General features: G+C 41.1%; 1 pseudogene; it reads right to left on the bottom strand.

Annotated features, from left to right (window-relative positions):
- Positions 1-12359: 12359 nt before the first annotated feature.
- On the bottom strand, positions 12360-12497 carry LOC148354919 (U2 spliceosomal RNA; annotated as a pseudogene).
- Positions 12498-14705: the final 2208 nt, after the last annotated feature.

The following is a 14705-nucleotide window of genomic DNA, read 5'->3' as shown; positions in this document are numbered from 1 at the left end:
AGGGTTTCAAGTGAACCATTTTAATGTGATAAAACGTGATAGCTGATAATTTGTTTTAGGTGCCATAAAATAAGATTGCAATGGGTACATATTGTTATGTGTCATGAACCAGAAAAGGATTAGGACCCAAACGCATGACGTCCTCACACAAGCCTTTCATTTTACAGGAAATGGGGAGTCATGCACGTTAGGCAGCAGTCGGGCGTGAAATGATAGGAAGCCAGAGGCCGATGAGATCGATATCAATTGCCCGAGTAGATATCGGACGGATGGGGTCGATACCGGATAGGACGGACGGACAGGATAGATAATGAAACAGAATATCGAAAATAAACAGGACAAACTATACGGGAACGAAAACTGGAGAGAATATTAAACAGCACAAAAATAGACGGGAACGAAAACTGGAGAGAATATTATACAGCACAAAAATAGACGGGAACGAAACTGGAAACCGATTTTAAGCAGGACAAAAATAAACGGGAACAATACCTGACAGGGAATACCAACAGGTAACAGGACCGAGTCAAAACCCAGGTCTTGCGGGGCAGAGGTTTGTAGACGGACTGACAAAGGAAGAATAAGAGCACTGAGCTTAAATAGACGCAAAGCCAATTTGGCAATGAGCTGCAGCTGGTGCCACACGGGCAGGGCCAATTGGGCCCATGGCAACCGTGACAGTTATGGATGAATATAAGGTTTATTAGGATGTTGTATTAACTATATTGAGCAATACTCCTTTCTCTTTGGTGGTCAAGACTGAATTAGACCCCGGGACATAATTGACCTGCTGACAAAGATTAGTGGTGCCAATTCCTAACACAACATGAGGGTTAGTATGACCTAAACTGCTTGAATGCAAACAGAAGAATTTCCTGCAATTTTATTTATATCTATTTATTACCTGTTCATCTCATCAAAGTGACAAAATTCCCTAAAACCTCATTATCGCCTAAAAAGAAGTGTGACTTTTTATGTTGTTGTTTTTTTACTACTAATTAAGTGATCACATTTGAGGTGGGGCACAAGGGCGGGGTAAGCTCCCATTTCTTGTAGTTGTCTTTTTTCTATTGTTAAAATGGGAAACTTAAAGAGCAAAATTACAAGGAGGTTGCTGTCGTGCTACATTCTCTTGGCGGCGGGAGTGTGACCTAAATGGAGGATTAAAGTGCGTATGAAAGGGGGCTCTAAGTGTGGCGCTGCAGCTTGTGACAGGTCCTTGGGAGATACACACAGACTTGCTTGCAACACATGTCACATATCATAGCTTCAGCGTGTAGCCCCAGCGCTACCTGCGAGCTACAAATGTGCGCCCCCTGTCATTTAAAGACATACACACAAAGGCGGGGGGAGCAAATACTACCGTTGTGTTGTTTGTTAGTTTTTTTTGTTTGGTTTGCGATGTGAAAAACAGGCGTTCAAGTTTCGCTGTGACACATTTCGGATGCTAGCTTGTTTGGTCGTATTATGCTAATATGCTCGTTGCTAGGGGGTGGGGTGCACACACAAGTATGGGCACGTTATCACCAGGAGCTTATTATTATTAGGATGGTTTTGTTACAGCTGCAAACCTCAAAGAGCAATTTTACACTTCATTTGCAAATTCTGTTAGCTTTGTATTTTTTCTCTGTCAATGCTACCCCCTCCAACCCACTCCCACTTGGGAACGTCTTGTCTGCAAATAAAAAGAGACCCAAAAAAAAAATCCCAAACATATTTTGGATGTAAAAACGATGATTAAAAGTGTGTTTTTATCACACTTGAAGATGTGCTGTTTTATATTGAAGCCACTTGACTATAAATGTGCATTTATGCTATTATCATGAAACAAACACGTGAAATGAGCAGATTCTTTTTATAAAACAACATCTTTCTAGGCAGGTAACAACCTCTTTGATTTTTTTTTTCTATTACTGCCGTTCATCATCTTGAAGTAGCTTTAGAAGTGATCAAATGTGCTATAAGTGGTATGACATGTAATTGAGCTTTTATTCGTATTAATGCTGCAAATGTGTTAGAATAACACAATGCTTGTATTAAACGACAAATAAAGTCTTTGATGATAACGCACTTGAATGGTAAACTGCATATATGTTAAAAAAAGCAATTGATGCACTGATTCTGTCATGATTACTGATTTGGATCACCTGTGCCCGCTCATTCGGCGCCAGCCGCTGCGGGCTACCTGATTGGTTCCCTGTCCTTTTTTAAGCCCCGTCCTGTCACTCTTTGGTGGTCAGTCTGTCTGCGAACCTCTGTTGATACAAGGCCAGCCTTTTTGACCCTGACTCCCGCCTGGCCTGTTTTTGCACCCGTTTTTCCACCTCCCCGTTCCTGATCTCCCCATTTGTCTCGGGTATGACCCGTTTTTGATCCCGACCATGTCTACTAGTCCGTCCTGGCTTAAGACCCGTTTTTGATCCCGACTACGTCTACTCTCCCGTCCCGGCTCACGACCCATTTCTGACCCCGACCATGATTTTTCTCTCCTGTCCCAGCTATCGACCTGTTTTTTTCCCATCCCTGACACCACCATCGCCCGCTTTGAAAGATTCACTTCCGTATTCGGATCACTATCCGTTTGCGAAAGCAACTTGCTTCCCGTGTCCAGCGAGCACCGGATCGTGGGCGCAGCCCTTCCTCTTTCTTTCAATAAAACCTGCAGTAAACGCTTTGCGATTGGGTCTACCTTTTGTTCTGGACGTGACAGATTCTTGAAAAAACATCATAATTATGCTACTGCTTGTCCTAATAAGTTTTTATTTTTTAAATGTCCCTGTTACATAATATGCTCATTTTAGTACACAAATGGCATACAACTGGCAAATGGATTCAAGCTAATGATTAGCATTCAGAAAATATTTAACAAAAATATGATCTTCTTAGAAACAATTTTATGAAAAGGAGTTTTTATAACTATTCTTTCATTTGATTACTATATTCTAACAACAAAAGCATTTAGCTGAGTTGAAGAGTAGTGACGTGGACTTTTGTAAACAGCTAACATTGATAAATATTATCATTGCCATTTAGCTTCCTCAAGAAGCCTTCAAAAAGAGGACATTTACTGTGAGTGGTATGACATTTAATTTATCTTTAATGCGTCTCAATGTTGACCAAAATCTATGCAAAATCAACAAGATGATCAGTTCATATGATAACGACGAGGCGAGGCCGTACGATGGCAGTTTTTGGCAGCTTGGAAATCGTTGGCATTTTGTGCTCTTTTGAAAGAAAGCGAACGCTCATTAAAAGAAGGCCCGGCTGTCATTAGCCGAAAGAAGAGCTTCGCCATCACAGCCACTCTGTCGTCGGCGAGGCCCGTCACCGAACCGCGTGATGGCCTTCCTGCTTGCTAGTATGAACCCGCGCCCTACGGTGCTGTGGAGGCTTTAATGAGTGTGAAACAGACACACACCCCATTGGCGCGCTTATTATCAAGTCATCTTGTAGCGAAGTGCTCGCTATCAATAAAAGATAGCACCACTTTTCAAACACATTTCGATAGCGCTCAGTGTTAGAATGCTTATTCAAGCCATTACAAATGAACTATTCTTGCTTTAGAACAGGAGTCGCCAACCTTTTTAAGCTAAGGGCTACTTTATGTTCCTGATTAGCGAAAGGGGCGACCAGTTTCCATTTTTATATGAACACATTTTATTATGCCAAAAATGTACTCAAGTAAAAGTATTGTTACTTCAGAATAATATGAGTCAAGAAGATGTTTAAGGTAGTAGCATTACTAGTGATCCAAAGAGCCAAGAAGAGAACCACAGGTTCGAGAGTGTTCTCCATTCGAGTGAAATGCTCTGCCCCCTGAGATTCGATATCAGTGGAACTGTTTAAATAAAGGCTTAAAACACACTTCTATTCTCAGTTTATGAATGACCTATATTTCCTGTTGACGATATATGTGTATAAATTGTTATTACAACACCAATTTCATCCTTGAAGGGGGATTACCTCATGTGCGGTCCCTTTTCAAGGTTTCTTCATTTTCCTCATGTTGAGGTTTTTGAGTTTTTCCTTGCCCTCATGTAGTTTTTAGATCAGGCGATGGTGTAGTAATAGTCTGTAGTGTGCGATAGTCTGTGGTCTTTGCAGCCCTTTGAGACACCTTGAGATTAAGGGCTATACAAATAAACATGACTTGACTACTCATCCAAATAATTTGGTTGGTTGGTTGGTTGGTTGGTTGGTTGGTTGGTTGGTTGGTTGGTTGGTTGGTTGGTTGGTTGGTTGGTTGGATCCCTTAACCACTAGGGTCATAGGGGCACCGTTTCCTGTGGTGTATCTTGGACCCATCCTTCCCCAGACCAACATTTGTGTCCAACTGGTCTTGAACCAAGGGAACATTCGCATGTTACGGAAAAAAAGTACTTGGTGAAAATACTACTCAACTACTGAGTAACTGTTGCAATGTCTTATTTATTGATTGTTCTTAATAATCAAATTAATCAAAATCCATCCAATCAACACTATCCATCCATCCATCCATCCATTATCTGCACCGCTTATCCTCAGTAGGGTCGCGGGGGAGCTGGAGCCCATCCCAGCCATCCTCAGGCAGTGAGCAGGGGACACCCTGAACTGGTTGGCAGCAAGTCACAGGGCACACAGGACAGACATTTGGCTCGCTCATTCACACCTAGGGACAAGTTGGACCGGCCAAATAACCTGACATGTATGTTTTTAGAATGTGGGACCCAAAAACGTAGAAAGAGCCGTATTGGACCAAAAAAACAAATTTGTTAGGAGCCACAAATACTTATGTAAGCCTTATAATGAACGCAAAACATGCTGTATGTATCTATATTAGCCTCTTGTCAAAATGACTAAGTTGGATGCAGCACATCCTGTGGAGAACGACGTGACTACTTAGTAGTATGATACCGCCTCAAGTGTATTCATGAATCACGGAACATGTCAGAACCAGAACAGATGGTAGACCCAAACGTGTAACGTTTCACACAAAGCTTTATTGGAGAATCGACGAAGTTAGGTGTTGGGAAACAAACAATAGCGATCCGGTGCTCGCTGGGCAGGAGGAGCAACGAGCTCACATGATCAGAGCGTGGTTGGAATAGGGTTAGGTTGGGCTTAGTGTTACAGTTAGGGTAAGGAATAGAGCTAGGGTTAGGGTTAGGGTTAGGGTAAGTGTTAGGGTTAGGTTTTTGAAACAATATTGCTTTCCCAAGGTCCCCCCCAAAAAAATTTTCTGGGGGTCCTTGGGAAACCAATTTTTTAGCACTCGCCATACAGGAAAATATAGCGTTTTTTTTTTTTTTTTTTTGTGTGTCTTACCTGCGTTCGTGTAGTCCATTAGGGTTAGGGGTTAGGGTTAGGGGTTAGGGGTTAGGGGTTAGGGGGTTAGGGTTAGAGGGTTAGGGTTAGAGGGTTAGGGTTAGAGGGTTAGGGTTAGAGGGTTAGGGTTAGAGGGTTAGGGTTAGAGTTAGAGGGTTAGGGTTAGAGGGTTAGGGTTAGGGTTAGGGTTAGAGTTAGAGGGTTAGGGTTAGGTTTAGAGGGTTAGGGTTAGGTTTTTGCAACAATATTGCTTTCCCAAGGTCCCCCAAAAAAAATTTTTTCTGGGGGTCCCTGGGAAACCAATTTTTTAGCACTCGCCATACAGGAAAATATAGTGTTTTTTTGTGTGTCTTACCTGCGTTCGTTTAGTCCATTAGGAAAGAGAGTGTTTAGTTTTTTTATCCAGTCTTTTTCTGCTAAGCGTCTTTCTTTTTGTGTCCAATTGCTATTTGTTTGAAGGCCCGATATTTCTAAAGCTTGTATCCCATGATGAATGAAGTGTGCAACAAGATGTGTATTAATTTGTCTAAGGTTCCTAATGTTGTAAATGTGTTGTGCTAGTCTACATCTGATAGAATTTCCTGTCTCTCCTATATATTTAATGTCACAGTGTTTACATTTTATGACATAAATACAGTTTTCTGTGGTAGGAGTGATTCTTTGTTTAATCAGGTAGTTTGTTTTTGTAATGGTGTTCCTAACTGTGGTGGCTTGTTTGTAAAATGTGGGCGCCTGTGTTTGTATTGTGTTAATTTCAGGTAGTTTGCTTTTTACTAAGTAATCTTTGAGGTTTTTGTTCCTTTTAAAGGCTGGGATGATTTTGTAATCTTGAATTATGCCTGTGTTCTGTAGTGTCTGATTGATATTTTGTCTAATTTTTCTATTAGCAATTTGGCTAAATTCTGAGTACGTGGTAATTAGCGGAATGATTTTCTGCGTGTCTCGTAGCCCTGTGGTTAAAAATGTTTTACGGACTTGTCTGAGGAAGGACCTTGAGTATCCTCTTGGTCGCAGTGCCTTGAAAAGGGTTTGGGTGGCCTTTTCAAAGTCCGTACGTTGCGAGCAGATTCTGTGGAATCTGAGCAACTGTGATTTTATTAAGCCTCTGTAGGTGTGCTTTGGATGAAGGCTGTTTTTGTGTAAGAGTGCATGTGTGTCTGTGTCTTTAAAGAAGACCTTTGTGTCTAAAGTTTGTGTTTGAGTGAATGAGGGTCCCTTATAAGTAGTTGTGTCTAGAAAATCTATCTGGTGGTCATTTGTGGAGTGTTTGACCGTAATTGTACTATGGTGTGTGTTGAGCATTTCTATGAATTTTTGAAATTCTTCTTTGCTATGTGTCCACGTTCCCCAAATGTCATCTAAGTACCTAAAATAATTGGTGGGTAGTTTGTCGCATTTTTCAAAAGCTGTTTCCTCCCAATGCGCCATGTAAATGTCAGCATAGGCAGGTGCAAACTTTTTACCCATGGCTGTGCCACTGATCTGTAAGTAGAATTCCTTGTTGAATTCAAAGTCGTTCCTAGTGAGGTTAATTTCTAGGAGTTGTATTAGTACTGTGTCTGGGCGTTTGTCGTCCGGGTATTTTTCCATCCAGCGCTTTACTGCTGTTAACCCTGCGACCGTGTTTATGTTTGTGTAGAGGCTATCTATGTCTATGGTAAATAAGATTGTTTCCTGCGTTATTTTAATCTGTTTTATTTTGTTTACGAAATCATATGTATCTTTAATGTAGCTATTATGTTTTGTGGATAGTGGAGTGAGAAAGTGGTCTATGTATTCCGCGATCCTGTAGGATTCGCTGCCACAGTCTGAGACGATAGGTCTTCCTGAAGTGTTAGGGTTAGGGTTAGGGCTAGGGCTAGATTTAGGTTTAGGGGTTAGTGTTGGTGTTAGTGTTAGGGTTAGGTTTTTGAGGCAATCTTACTTTCCCAAGGTCCCTCAAAAATTTTTTTTGGGGTTCTTGGGAAACCAAGTCTTATTAGCACTGGCCATTCAGGAAATTGGAGTGTTTCTTGTCTTACCTGCGTTCGTTTAGTCCATCTGGGAAGAGAGTGTTTAATTTTCCTATCCAGCCTTTTTCTGCCCTACGTCTGTCTTTTTGAGTCCAATTGCTATTTGTTTCTAGGCCCCATATTTGTAATGCCTGTAGTCCATGTCGAATGAAGTGTGCGACAAGATGTGTATTACTTTGTTTAAGGTTCTTAATGTTGTAAATGTGTTGTGCTAATCTACATCTGATAGAATTTCCTGTCTCTCCTATATATTTAATGTCACAGTGTTTACATTTTATGACATAAATACAGTTTTCTGTGGTGGGAGTGATTCTTTGTTTAATTAGGTAGTTTGTCTTGGTAATGGTGTTCCTAACTGTGGTGGCTTGTTTGTAGAATGTGGGTCCCTGCGTTTGTGTTATGTTGATTTCTGGTAATTTACTTTTTACTAAGTAATCTTTGAGATTTTTGTTTCTTTTAAAGGCTGAGATGATTTTGTAATCTTGGATTATGCTTGTGTTCTGTAGTGTCTGATTTATATTTTGTCTAATTTTTCTATTAGCAACTTGGCTAAATTCTGAGTAGGTACTAATTAGTGGGATAATTTTCTGTGTGTCTCGTTGCCCTGTGGTTAAAAATGTTTTACGGACCTGCCTAAGGAAAGATCTTGAGTATCCTCTTGGTCTCAGTGCCTTGAACAGGGTTTGAGTAGCCCTTACAAAGTCCGTATTTTGTGAGCAGATTCTGTGGAATCTGAGCAACTGTGATTTTATTAAGCCCCTATAGGTGTGTTTTGGATGTAGGCTGTTTTTGTGTAAGAGTGCATGTGTGTCTGTGTCTTTGAAGAAGGCCTTAGTGTCTAAAGTTTGTGTTTGGGTGAATGAGGGTCTTTTGTAAGTGGTTGTGTCTAGAAAATCTATCTGATGGTCATTTGTGGAATGTTTGACTTTAATTGTATTATGGTGTGTGTTGAGGATTTGTAGGAATCGGTGGAATTCCTTTATATTATGTGTCCATGTTCCCCAAATGTCATCCAAGTATCTAAAGTAATTGGTGGGTAGTTTGTCGCATTTTTCAAAAGCTGTCTCCTCCCAATGTACCATGTAGATGTTAGCATAGGCAGGTGCAAATTTTTTGCCCATGGCTGTACCACTGATCTGTAAGTAGAATTCCTTGTTGAATTCAAAGTCGTTCCTAGTGAGGTTAATTTCTAGGAGTTGTATTAGTTCTGTGTCTGGGCGTTTGTAATGTAATGGTTAGGGTTAGGGTTAGGGCTAGGGTTAGGGTTAGGGTTAGGGTTAGGGTAGGGCTTAGCTTTACGGTTAGGGTAAGGGTTAAGGTTTAGAGTTTGCAAGTTGAGTATCCCAAAGTGTTTTAGGAAAAATGTGCAGATATTATGCAAAAATTCCTCGAAATGACAAAAAATCATCGATGGTAATTTGCTACAATAGTCACCTGCATGTATCTCAAAAACATATGTGAATGATCCTGGGTCTGGTTGTTCAAAAAAAACAAAAACAATCTTCCCTCATATAAAAAAACAACTGTATAATGCTCACTTGGTACCAAAATAATAAACAACTAAAAAACTGCTTGAAGGTGATGGAAATGTTTTTTTGAAGTTTTTCATAGAAAGGAGCTGTAACAACTATTGATTATAAATCAGTATTTATGTCTCATTTGATTTGTTTAGCAGATGCTAACATCTAAAGCATGCAGCTAAGTTTGACTGTGTTTGAGTTCTTTTCCTTAAACTGTTGTGCAGTGACATTGACTTTGAAGAGCAATTGGAAAGAGGACAGAAAGGTGATTAAACTGGAGAGGAAGTGACTCAAATGCCCCCCCTGATATATCCTAATAAAAGGTAAGGGGGCATGATCAAAAAGAGGTGCGCACACACGCGGCGGAGGGTTTATAAAAAATTAGCAATGCTCAAGTGAAACGGAAGTGGCTTGCGGCGAGCCAGTTCCCGCAATGTGAAGCAACATGGGCCGCCAATAAGCTTAAGGAGCGATTTGATATTGCGCTCAGCAGGTCGGGCGCTTTCAAGCGACCCTCGCTCTCATAATCCAAAGCCGGCCAGCTTTCGCTTTTCTTTCGGAAACTTTGAAGTGCCACAAAAACTGCATGTTCCCGCAAGTTTTTCCAGTGAGGTCAACTCCGGTCGTTGTTGATGCCTCCCCTTCATTACCCCACTCAATACCTCCCTCACTTCCGCTACCACAATCAAACCCCACTGCCCCTGAAAGAAAAACTCATCCGATAAACTGTACATTGTTCTATATTCAATCACTAAAAAGCCATTAACTTTCTAGATGAGCTGCTAAAAGTCATTTAATTTTTATCTCATTGTTTAACAGTCAGATTAAGTTTCTGATTTTTAAGCCTGAAAGCAAGCCTGAGGAACGACTTTGAAGAAATACATTTGTTCATGATGGATGTTGCATGTTTCCTGCAAATCATTTTTTTTTGTTTTTATCTTATAAGAATGCAATCCCTTTGTCACGACCAGCACACAGGGAGACCAACTCGCGTGACGTTTTTATTAAAAGAAAGAGGAAGGGCAGCGCCCGCGATTCGATGTTTGCTGGACGGGGGAAGGAAGTCGCTCTCGTACTCAGATTGTGATCCGAACACGGAAGTGGATCTTCCCTAGCGAGCGATGGCGGTGTCAGGAACGTAAAAACTGGTTGGTAGCCGGGTCAGGGTCAGAAACGGGTTGTAGCCGGGACGAGAGAGCAGACGTGGTCGGGATCAAAAACAGGTCATAAGTCGGGACGGGAGAGCAAATTTGGTCAGGGTCGAAATGGGGCGTAGCCTGAGACAAACAGGAACAAAAACGGGACAGGTGCGAGTCAGGGTCGAAAAGGCTTGCTTTGTAAAAACAGAGGTTCGCAGACGGACTGACAACAAGGGATTGAAAGGACAGGGTTTTAATAATAATAATAATAATAATTTCCTTGTATTGTCATTCTGTGTAACAATGTACACAGAACGAAATGTCGATTGCACCTGACCCGTTGTAGCGAGCCGATGCAGCCGCAGCCAACAGAGGGCGCCGGGACAGAGAGCAAATCAGAGCCCGCAGCAGTTGGCGCCGATTGAGCAGGCACAGGTGATTCACATTGGTAATCATGACACCCTTTATTTTAAATGTATTCTATTTTTAATGTTTAGATCAAGACCGATTCCACCAAATATTTTTATTTTTCTTTCTTTCCTTTTTTCTTTTCTTTTGTATTTTATGTATTTTTCTTCTTTTTTCTCCCTTTTAATTATTTTTCTTTTTTTCTCATACTTTTCTTTTTTCACTTTGTTGCATTTCTTTTTTGTCTTCATTCTATTTCTTTATATTTTTCTCATCTCCTTTATTCTTTCAAAAAGAATATTTCCATCCATACATCCATCCATCCATTATCTGCACCGCTTATCCTCAGTAGGGTCGCGGGGGTGCTGGAGCCCATCCCAGCTATCTTGGGGCAGTGGGCAGGGGACACCCTGAACTCCTTGCCAGCCAGTCGCAGGACACACAGAGACAGACAGGTCACTCGCTCATTCACAGATAGGGACAATTTGGACAAGCCAATTAACCTGACATGCAAGTCTTTGGAATATGGGAGGAAACCGGAGTGCCAGGAGGAAACCCACGCAAGCACGGGGAGAACATGCAATCTCAACACAAGAGGTTCGATCTCATGACCTCAGAACTGTGCCGCACACGCGCGAACCACTGTGCTCCCCAAAAAGAATATTTGTTTATTTTTATTTTTATTTCTTTGTTCTTTTTCCAGGTCTTCGTTAACATTTGTTTCATTTTTTTTTCTTTTTTTTTTCTTATTTATTGTTGTATCCTTTCAAATGTTTTATTTATTATTGTTTTTATTTATCTTGCTCTTTTCTATTTTTAATCTCCAATGATTAATGATGCTACTCATTCATAGAGGGGAGCAAATTAAATTTACAATAAGCAGGGACATTTTGTTACTAGAACGAGCCAGTGCCCCAACCGCCACCCACATTTTTTAGGAAGTTGCTGCAGATTTTTACTTGGAACAAAAACATTAATAGACATAACAATTTTTTTCATTCTTATATCATCCATTCATAAAATGTATGAAATTAACATCCGGGGCCCCTCTTGAGCATAATAAGTTAGACAGTGGATAATAATATGAATAGATCAGGTTAGGACCTAAAACTGACCCCTGTAGCATCCCCAATGAGTACCTGTAATATATTAGGAAAATATTCAAATATTACTGCAATGTGATAAAAAGTCAAAAGTAGAAGAATCTCCCTTGTGCACCACAAAACGAGTCGCCGGTCTTCCCTGGCAGCGTGCAGTGTGCATATGTTTTGGGACAACGTGGGAATGCAGCCGGCGAAAGCGTCTGGGAATGAAGTGAACCCGCCTCATAACTCAATGGCCTTTTCGGCTATTCGTTTGATTGCTCAATACGCAGCCAGAACAATATGGCCGCCTTAATTAACTTCTCTCAAAGGTGACGCAGTTTGCGCTACCATCTGCCGGAGACAATCCTTTGTGTGTCTACGTGTGTGTGTCCCTGAGTAATCCCCCTCCAACATTTAAGACTTGTTTGAATGAGGCGATACAAACGTGTCATTTATACAGCACTTAGCATGTTTTCCAGCAATTGCCGGAGGGAGAAAAATGCCCCAATTTGAGCTAATTAGGACGTAAATACTTTAAAATACTTGGTCAAACAAAAATGGCAGAGTGACCGAGCGACCAAATACTCTGGAGCTCAATCTGTGATTGGAATATTTCGCAAACTATCTTTTGAAAATGTCCTCACCTGCCAAGTCGCTAGTGCAATTTAGCATTTGTTTTAATAAAGGATATTTTGAGAAACCTTCTCTGAGGAGAAAATTAAATATAGTTTCTTAAAAATTTTAAGGGTTATTGTTCTATCTTCGTTATTCATTATCCATTATCCGTTATCGGTCAGTTCATAATACGCTACAAAGCCTAGGAGCCGGGACACTTACTCTCAGCCAAAAGGCCAAGCTAAGGTCCTAGCCCTAAAGCCTTGCTGCGATCATTGCGAATGCACCGTTCCCGGATGTACTGCAATACCGGGCCGATGCGTGGAGTGGACAGAGTAAGCTCTTATTCCATCTCCGGATTGCAAAAATCAAAGATCATGGCAAAGGGCCAAGCTAAAAGGCCAAGCTAAGGACCTAGCATCAAAGCCTTATCAAAGCCTTGCTGTGAGGACCTAGCATCAAAGCTTTGCTACAGTTTTAAATCACCAATTAACCCGCCAACATCATAATTTATGGCATTAATATGTGTTTCTTCAATTTGCGTCCACACTGCCCTGAGTCAGAGGTAAGATCTGCCATAAAAAAATCCAGCCCGACCCAACTCACGGGTGTTAAAGCCTGACCCTGCCCGAACCAGACCATATAACCTTATTTGCAGCACGAAGCCCGAAGCAACCCCTCAATTTCATATTTTATTTGTGAGGACTCAGGCAGAGGAGATGTGATCTATGATAACAAATTCTAAGTCTGTCTTTTTAAACTAAATCTAAGTTATACAAGACTGTATCAAAATTGCATCATATATATTTCTGTGTCTGCAGAGGTTACATTCACCGAAAATTTTCCATCAGTGACGATTTTTTTGTTAAAGTTGACGGGAATATTTCAAGGCTGTCCATGATTTTGACGGGTTGAAATTTGATTAATGAGCCGCAGCAGCAGTGCATCCTTAATAATGTAATGCTTTAAGAGAAATAGAGAAAGAGAGACAGAGCAGAACAATGACGGGTGGATAATACACAGAGAACATAAGGAGTTATTAAATTTTCTGTTTTTTGATTTTTAGCTTAGTATCTACACATTGCTTTTAGTATATGTTTTTACCAACTTATATTTATTTTTTAAAAGGTCACCAAGAGAGAAGCATGACTTGACCTCAATGATTAACATTTTAGGCCCAACCCCGGCCAAAATTCGTGTCAATTTGGGCTTGGACAGGCTTGGACTTAATATTTCACCACTACCTCAAGTGAGTTCCTGACATTTTTCTTTTCTTAGTAGGTACATCGAAGATCAGATGGTTCTAAATGTGCAGATTTTTTTCTGGGGGTGGGTTTCATAGATTTTTTGAAGCACGGTTGTTTCCAAGAAAAACGGGAATATTACTTTTCTAAACCCAAAGAATTAAGTTTGCCCTAACTTCTGGACGGTGAAATCCTTCTTGGACTGAATTAAAAAGACAATCTCAATGACTGTCGATGACAATTGAACAAGGGCCCCTCCCCAGAAAACAGGACCACACAAGGTCATCAAGGTGGCTGCTGAACTTGGGTCATGATGTGATCTTTGTGCGTCCTAATCTGATTAAGTCATTGTGGAGGTCAACTTGAGCCTCCATCTTGTTAGCAGCTGGCCAAAGATGGATTACGGCGCCTACTGAGCCGGAAAATGAACTGAGCAGTTCAGCGTTGGCCTTGCCGCCTTTCAACACCTCTTCAGGCTCCTTCGGCTTTTCTTTCGCCGGCCCTTCAAACTGCATATTATCCTCGTGTTGCACCAGCAGACACACACACACATACTTGGACCCCCTTCACCGGCGCCCGTCTTTATCTGCCGTTGATGCTTTAACTAAATGAGAACAATGGCGAAGAAATCCAGACCTCGCTGTTGCCTAAAATACGCATTGGACCCGCCGCCGAGTTATGAGAAGACCATCGAGCACTAAAAGGAAAAAGTTTGCTCTTAAACGACCACGAGGGAGCGAGATGGCAGGTCGAAAGGTCCTCCTGTCGAATGAAAATATTTTGCCCCTTTGTTAAATGATGCAAATTGTTACTTAAGATCATAGGCTTCAAATTCACGGCCCGTGGGCCACATTTGGCCTAGCGTACAATTATATATGACATATAATATGTACATTTACTATAATGCCCTGGCTCTATGAAACACTGATAACTCTCAAATTACAGATCCCACAATGCAGCGCTTGCATCAATCGAGTTAGCTGTGGACTGACGAGCACTGACAACTTTAAAACTATCTACTGACAAACAACACGTCTGGCAGTTGAGAAACAAGACCGACAAGTGCATTGATAGTGAGTCTTTAGGCGAAGTTCTACCTTTCACGATGTACCGGAAGGCTAAACGGAGAAAAGCAGGGTGACGTTTCTGTTGCTGTGAATTATGTGGATGTTAGGCCCTCACAATGGCAGAGCAAAATGTTGATTTGGAAAACAGAGCCTTTCTAAATGTTTAAACTTTTTGGAGCTAATGTAAAACGGCCAGACAAGACAAAACATCAGAGTATGCTGAAAAACCTGAATGCACCTGGAATCATATTCCTGACTTTTTCAAATGCATCCATTATCCATTCATTATCTGCAACGCTTATCCTCAGTAG

Source organism: Urocampus carinirostris, chromosome 12, assembly GCF_059441175.1.
Source record: "Urocampus carinirostris isolate Australia breed hairy pipefish chromosome 12, RoL_Ucar_1.0, whole genome shotgun sequence".
In the NCBI taxonomy this organism is placed as follows: Eukaryota; Metazoa; Chordata; class Actinopteri; order Syngnathiformes; family Syngnathidae; genus Urocampus; species Urocampus carinirostris.
Note: the sequence above shows the minus strand (reverse complement) of the source record. Positions and strands in the feature narration are given on the sequence as shown.